The sequence below is a fragment of the Vicugna pacos genome, chromosome 27, assembly GCF_048564905.1.
Source record: "Vicugna pacos chromosome 27, VicPac4, whole genome shotgun sequence".
NCBI lineage: Eukaryota > Metazoa > Chordata > Mammalia > Artiodactyla > Camelidae > Vicugna > Vicugna pacos.
In genome coordinates, this window is record NC_133013.1 from 17,631,406 (window position 1) to 17,639,667 (window position 8,262).

The 8,262-nt window shown below is 51.8% G+C and overlaps 1 pseudogene; it reads right to left on the minus strand.

Moving 5' to 3' along the window:
• Positions 1–3,757: 3,757 nt before the first annotated feature.
• On the minus strand, positions 3,758–4,714 carry LOC102528211 (myeloid-associated differentiation marker-like; annotated as a pseudogene).
• Positions 4,715–8,262: the final 3,548 nt, after the last annotated feature.

The window sequence follows — 8,262 nt, forward strand, 5'->3', positions numbered from 1 at the left end:
GACCTTAGTCAGGAGCAGATGTGATTGTGGACCCAGCTGAGGCTTGGGCCTTGGGGATCTTCTCCATCAACTGTGTGTGCTGAAGGGCTGGGGGAAGCCCTGGCCACCAGGTTCTGGACCTGGTTCTGCCTCTCTCTCACTCTGGGCTTCTGATTCCTCTTCCACTGCTTGGGATCAGCCCCTCTGTCCTCCCAGAAGAAAGGGCTCTGTGTTCACTAAAGGAAACGTGAGCTCCCCAAACAGAGCGAGAGCGTTTGGGCTGCTGAGCTGGAGTCTGAAGAGTTAGAAAGTCAAGGATGTGCAGGAACAGGGGGATCTGGGAGAGATCAGACTGTGGAGTCACTGGAAGAAACTTGTTTTTGAAAAGGATCGCTGGAGAGTTGGATCACTGGTGAGTGACTGAGTAAAGACATGTTATGAGAGAGAAACATGTTTACCGCCAAGCAAAAGTTGTGGGGAGGGAGGGCCTGTCTAATCAGGAAGGATGTAACCAATAAACAGGAGCCCAGCAGCCAAGAGGGAAACAAGCAGAGAGGGTGGACAGAGCACAGGGAGGCCGGCTTCCACCTCCACATCTGAGTCTCCAAGACTGATGCAGCCAGGGGCACAGGGAAGCGGAAGGGTTGGGAGGGGACCAGGGGTCAAGGGGACCCCCTCCCCCATCCTGTAGCTGAGGACCCTGATTCAACCAGCAGTGAGTGACCTCCTCGGGGTCACGTGGCAGGTTTGTGGCAGAACTAGGGTGGACGGGGCATTAACCCCAGCCTGGGGGACACTGCTGCCACACTTGTAACAGGCAGCTTGGGGCAGTGGAAAGATAGGCAGCCTGGGACCAGGAAACCTGGGGCCTATCTTTGGCTCAGCTACACACTGGGTGTCTCTGGACAAGTCCTGCCACCTCCCTGGATCCAGCTGCACCTCCTCTATGACAAGAGGGCTCGACTTAGTAGAGGACCTTTACACTTTCTTTTGAGCTCCAAAGTTGGGGGACTGGAACTTGCCCCCGAATTGTGACAAATGACCTTTAACCTCCACCAGACAGGAGGGATGTAGCTGCCGTCCTCATGAACCACGAGGGTTTAGACAGTGAGCAGCTCAGGGGAGCCCATTCCTCGGCAATTCTTTTACTAAACCACAGAGGATTTCCGTCCTCCTTAGAAGTGAGGTCTCAAGTTTGAGTTCAATTCGATTCAGGAAAATATAACAGTATGAGAACTCCGTGCACTCAGACTTGTGGAGGTCCGTGCATTCGTGATTTTGTAGAAGAAAAGTTAATCAGTAGTCAATCTAAAAAGAAACGGGAGATTTTACTCCACACAACCTGAGAATTATAACTGGGGAGACAGTCTCTCAGGAAGCTCTGAGAACTGTTCTGAAGAGGTAAGGGCAGGAGGCCAGGATGGATGTGACTTTGGTGAAGGGTTCATGCCATCCAGCACACAGCTTGGTAGAAGATTACTCCTGTTCGTGGGGAACAGGCATCTCAGTTAACAGTTTTCGTGCTTTTCTAAGAGTGGTGAGCTCCAAGAAGCTGGGTTCATAAAAATTTCTCCTGAAAGACCCTCACTGTTTGAGGGCCAGTTCTGCCAGTTTTCCCAAATGACAAAGAGCCTCATCCAGACCTTCGCCCTGAATTCCTTTCAGGGTGGATTGTAGGTTGACTGCAGTGGCAAATGACTTAATTCTTGCAGAATTGATGGGTGGTGGGCAGCATTCTTTATTTCACAATCCTCCCCCTTTTGGTCTTAATTTTGACCAAGGTTTGGGGGGCATTTTCCATCAATTTGTCCCAGGGCGCTAGGCATGCCCATTCCAGATCAGCCAAGGACTTCACCGATAGGCCACTCATGGTGTGAATACTCATCTAGCCCTGGTAACAGCAGCCTCTGCTCCACTTGTCTTACTAGTCTGTCACCTGCAGAAAATGGTACCCTCCTGTTGCTTCTTCCCATCTCTAGATCACACTGTTACAATCATTGAACTGTACATCAGGTCAGTTGTTTTAAGGCACCTGGTCATCATTATTTTTATCAAAGTCTCAATCACACACCGGTAATGCAAGAAACAGTACAGCAATAAGTAAGTAATTCTATCTTCTAAGGAGTTACACGGATGCAGCCAGAAGAAGAAAAGTTGATCTTTCTAGCATAGCAGGAATTTCTGCCCTTGGAAAGGTCTAGTTAATGCATAGTACAGACGCGCTGTGCACACCAGAGGGGAGGGAGGAGGCCCAAGGGAGTGGAGAACAATTTCATGGTTAGAATTTTTTTGTCTTGCCTTAGAATATGAATTTTATTACATTACTTCTAAAGATTTTCTTGCCGTGGGGACCACGTCCTAGGAGCCCTCCCCCATCCACCCAGCCTGCCACCAGGTAAAGGACACGTGCTTCATCCCAGGACAGGAATGAGTGGCAGCAGTGTGGGTCCTTCCCTGCCCCTCCCCCACAGCTCTGCTTGCCTGGCCGCCCTGGCCCTGGTGACACAGAGGTACTGGGCTCTGAGGCTGTGTGACTGAGAGCAAGAGAGGAAGGAGGCTTGTGATACCTTTATAGCCACCAGTTACTGTAAAGGGCTGACGGTCCCAATGCGGGAGTGCACACGGACACATACACACACAGACACACACACTGAGCAGGCACACGGGCACACATCTTTAAAGAGAGGCCTCCAGGAGCTGGGAGGGCCTTTTAAGATTTAGGGGACAGGATGTTGGGCACTGGGGCGGGGCCAAACTCTGGTTTCCCAAGGCTGGGCCACTGGGGTGGAGAGGCAGTGGGAGGGGCTTACAGAGAGGGTAGTTCGGTTCAGGAGAAAAATCTACTAGGCTGCTTCTGAGCTCTAGTCAAATTTGGGGCAATTAGGATCTGTGGCTCTTTGGGGTGTTTTGCTTTTTTTAACTTTATATTGAGGTTAAAAATAAAGTACATTATGTATGTGAGAGAAGGTACAAGTCTTCTCTATATGACTGACAGCAGGGGCTGATGGGAACCAGAAGCTCCTGGGAATAAATATATATGTTTATATTTCTACATTTATATAGATCACATCACTCATGAGTCCCAGAGAAGCAGGAAGCAGCAGCAGAAAGCAACTGACACGCAGAAGCACGTGTGTGCACACATGCTCAAGCACGGCAATTCCTTTCCCCATGGCAGAGGCAGTCCCCACCCTCCAAACCCACCCCTCTGAAGAGTAAAAAAACGAAAAGAAACTTCTTCTTTAATAACAGTAATTTTTTGCCCTCCTGACCAGAAAAAAAGAAAACAAAACAAAAGCAAAAACCCAGGCTAACATCAGCTTTAAGGCTGACAGTTGCCATGGCCTTGCCCTGCAAAGGCAGGACGTGCTATTTTGAACACTGAGGCAGGAGGGCCACGTCACCCCCCCCCCACCATTACTTCAGACAGTTGTCTTCAAGACTGTGTGGCTCTTTGCCAGCTCCTTTTTTGATTCTCCAAAGAGTAAATAATTGGTCTGGAAGGCATCCACCCCTTGCTTCCTCTAAGGTGGCCTCTAGGCAGTGGGCTTTAATGAGACTGCAAAACTTCTGGAGCCAATCTCAAGGCGGAAGCTGAGCACCAGGTGGGGCCTAGGGACCCAGGGCCTCTGCTTTCAGGCTCCTGGTGACTGGAAATTATTGACCGCCAGAGATTTTTTTTAAACATAATTGGGAGGTACACTTTACACCCACCTCCACTGGGTAAAAGGGGTCTAGATATCCACCCCCATGCCCCAAATCCACACACATATACCAACTAAGGCACAGCTGAGGGGACAGTCATGCTTCGGGAGCAAGGCAAAGAAACTTCCAGTAACAAGAGGGAATCGGGAATCCTGGGCAGAGCCTCAGAACCTGGTAAGAAAAAAATGCGGGCCAAGTTCACAAGGTCGACCACGTAAATCAGCAGGTTGACGGCTGTCAGGATGGCCACAGCAAGTCGTTGGTCCCAGACGCACACCACGCTGGTGAGTCTATTGCTACAGCTCACATCGCTGGACCACTGGGGCTGGCCGCCCAACTTCTCATTGAACTGGTAGAGCGACCATAGGACCACAGCGCTGGTGTAGAGGAGGACGGAGAGCAGTGTCAGCCCCAACTGGAAAACGGAGAAGGGAATGGGCAGCCTGTTGTCACAGTCACACCAGTTCAGCAAGAGAGCTACGGCCCCCAGAAGGAAGCAGATGGCGTACACGGCCACGCACCACACCAGGGCTGGCCGGTGCAGGTACTGGTAGGGGCTGCTGATGAGGCGAAGATGACACAGGTCACAAAGGTCTCCAGCCTCTTAAGCAGGTCTGGCAAGGTGAACAAATAGCAAGATAAGTCACCAGTCATGGCCCAGGTCCAGGCAACCTCAGTGGCATAAGCCATGGAAGCAATGCAGGAAAATGCAATGGTGGCGATGGCTTGGACCTGGGAGGCGCTATGCGGGAAGAGCTGGATGTAGGTGATGGCAAAGATGATGGAGGCTGAGAGGCAGAAGAGTGTGGCGTAGCAGGTGCAGGTGATGAGAAAACTGTTCCAGGAGAGGTGGAGGTGAGACTAGAGCCCAAATAACTCGACTATGAGGATGATGAGGGTCATGAAGAAGCAGAAGCACCAGATGAATGTGGACCAGTTAACTGGCCCCCCTCCAAGTGCTCATGCTGGCCACCAGTGAGAAGGCCACACAGGTGGAGAAAAGCTGCAGCAGACGGAGGAAGTAGCCCATGATGGTCACAGGGCCCAGGCCTGGGGACGATCACGTGGAGGCCCTACTGGTCATGCTGGTCACCGTCACCGATATTGCAGTGGTCTTCCGTGAGGACCCACCATGGAAAGATGCGGATCTGGAAGCGGATTAAGTCAGAAGCCTGGAATCATCTGAAGGGCCTGTGGTGGCTAAACTGTGGAGTTTGAAACAGACGCGGGTAACAGCACAGCCACTGCAGGATGACTCTCCCCACCCGTCACCCTTGGCCTTGTCAGGAGACTGGTGGTATCCCCAGCCTCACAGCTGGGTGTGGTCTGGCCTCAAAAACGTGACATTTTGGATCTCTCTGAGCTGTGTGCCATTATCTACAGAGACACAGGGTAGGATGGTCCTTATCTGCAATCCCAACCATTCAAGACTCTGAAAATTATAACAGAATTAGAAAAAAATTTATCTGGTCACAAAATTTGGCTTGAGCAGACATGAGACAATTTATGGCCTTTATTTATTTCACTTAGTGTGAATGTTCAAAATTCAAAATGTTGCAGAAATAATATGTTTGATAGTAAGGTGCTTTCAGAGCCCTGTGGAGTGTTATGTCATGTAGAGTATATGCACCATGCTATGTGATTGCAGCTGAAAATTCTGAATTCTGGAGCGTATCTGATCCCAAGAGTTTCAGAAGAGGGATTGTGGATACTACTGCTAACCTCATTTTCCAGATGAGAAACTAAGGCTGTGGGAATTAAATACCTTCCCTAAGATCACAAGGCTAGAAAGTGGGAACCTCAGATAAAAATCCCAAAGCTGTGAGTGTGAATGCTTTGCTCTACAGCCCAGCATTTCAGCAGGGCCCGTGGGTGGGAGCCCAGGACCCAAGCTCAGGGATCTGGGAACCGAGGACATGCCTTCAGGGCCATGGCCTCCTTCCACAGCCACCTGAAGAGACAGGTGTCTGTCCTGTCCTTCTTGCAGCCATCGCTAGAAGGAGCTGCCATCTGAGGTGACACAGCCCTGCCTGGTGGAGGGCAGCCTCAGACGTGAACAGGGACAAGCCATGGGGTAGAGCAAGGCAGTGGTGACAAGATGATATGTGAAGTGGGAACAGTTTGAATTATCCCCCCAATTCTGCCTTAACATGTGACTCTTGCCCATTTGGGAGGAGACACCAACCCAGCATTACTCCGGGGTGAAGCGTCATGGAGGACACAGAATACAGGAATGCAATGTTTGGCTTTTAAGCTCCAAACCAGCAAACCTGGTGGGGAAAATCTAGGAGCAGTACTGGCTGAGCAAGGATTTTCTGGTGGGAAACTAGTCAGTAGATTCCAGGCTGGGCAGAGGATTGGAAGTGAACAGGGATGTTGTGTCTGGGTGCTGATGTGGAGCCTTCAGGGCGTCCCAGGGGAGGGGGTAGAGCATGGACGGTAATAGGCCCCCATTTAAGGGCAGGAGCTGAGAGAGATCTGTACCTGCTGGACTTCTGGGAGGTGCAGCCCTGAGGACGCACCTGGTTGGGGCCGGGCCGGGGGCAGCAGAGTGGAGATGGCTGGGGGGACTCCCACGGTCCAAGTGACCCTGAGGCAGCCAAGGAGGAGTCTCCTGATCCAGAAGGAACACAGGCATGGAGCCACCTTCCCCATGTAGGAGGGGCCTGGGATGGAACTGAGAGGGAAGAACAGGGGCCTAAAGCGGATTCAGAGGTGACAGGGGACACGTGGCCAGAGTGGCAGGGACAACAGAGACCAAGGAATTGCCCAGGTAGCCTGCCCAAGACAGTCCCTCCAGCCAGGACTGCAGTCCCGCCTCACACAGGGGCCTCCTCCAAGGGGTCCCCACGTGTCAGGCGGAGAGCTCGTCCCCAGCCTGCTCCCTCCTCAGGGACACTGCCCTGTTTCAAAGGAGCTATTGACTGAGAGGCACCCCCAGGGCTTCAGGGCCAGCACCCTGAGCCAGCAGCCAGCTTCTTGCCATGAGGGCCCTTGTCACCTTGGCTGACAGTCAACCCTGGGAACAGCTGTGGCTGGAAAGAGACACAGAGCAAACCCCAAGAATCTCCCCGGACTCACAGAGCTCCTTCAGCCCCGGTTGTCCAAGGAGCCCAGGAGCCTGCTGGCCTTCCAGTGGGCACTGCAGGGGGTGAGGTGGGGACACTGGCTGTGAGGGGGCTAGGGGTGTCACACTGTCTGTCCCCCAGGTTGTTCCCACCAACCTCCCCGAACTCAGCCTGGGATTTCCACCTAAGGCCAAAAGACAACTTTGGATCCATTTGATGCCAGAGGGGGAGGGCCTGGGGACTCCAGCTGTGTGACCCTGGGTGAGGCACGTGCCCTCTCTGGACCTCACTTCTCCCACCTGTAAAGCAAAACGTTTGCCTGAATTTCCTCAACAGCCCCTCTTCCATCCTAATCTGTGAGTAGGGAAGTGTCAGAGCCCTTCCTAGACTTGGCTGAGCCCTGCCTGCCCAGCAGCCGGGCGCATTGGACTTGGAAGTTAGTGAGCCTGGAAGGTCATGGCTGGGACAAAGCAAGGAAAGAGGAGGTGCAAGAAGGGCAGAGGAGGAGCTGAGATGGACACTCAGATATAGGAGGCTGTGGGGTGTGGAGGGAACACTTCATAGCTGGATGATCCTGGCAAGTTACTCATCAGAGCCTCAGTCTCCCCATCTATGCAATGGGCTTCACACTTACTTTATGTCAGTTAAATGAATAAAAGCACATGAAGGTCTTATCAGAGGGCCTGGCATGTGGAACACACAGCAAATGCCAGCCACCTTCTCCCCTCTCTTCTCCTCAGAGAGGGCGCAGAGGCCCTGGCCCCTCTCTGCACAGAAGCACATGCAAGCTGGATTTGCTCCAGGTCGGGGGTTGCAAACCACTACATGAGGGAGGTGGCTCGCAGATGTGTTTGGTTTGCCTTCACAGTGTTTTCAGGGAGTGATGGTGTAGAATTGGTTCTATTTCTTCCTTAAGTGTTTCATAGCTGCAGTGTTTTAATTTCAGTGAAACTACAGATTTCCAGCTCTTTGTGAAGCATCAGGAGATCTGGTGTCACCTGGACTGCGTTCCCTTGCGGGGGCGAGGAGTGGGGGCCACATCTGGAGCAGAGCAGCTGCAACACCCTTTACATTGTTTTCTATTCTTCATTTTTGTTTAGTTTTATTTATTTTTCTTATTCACATGATAATTGACAGAAAGCAGGACTGTGATCATATCACATGGGCCCGGTTCCCCTCTTCCACTTGGCCAGCCTTCCTGCCTGTTCATGGGAACGTGCACCCCTCTGTCCAGGGAGCATCTGTGCCATCAACGTAACATACAGCATTCAGCACATTTCTCATGCTCTGAAATCATATTTAGATGTATGTGTGCATATACAAACATGTTTGTAGGTGGTAACTGTAGATTTTTTTTCCCCTTTTTATAAACATGAGACTATGTCATGCACACCGCATCTTGCTTTTCCACCGCCCCCTGCTGATGTAGCTGGTCCTCTCCAGGGGGTTCAGTACTCTCCATCCCCTTTACTTGTTCCCTTCCCTCCTGGCTCTTGTGGACACTGGACTG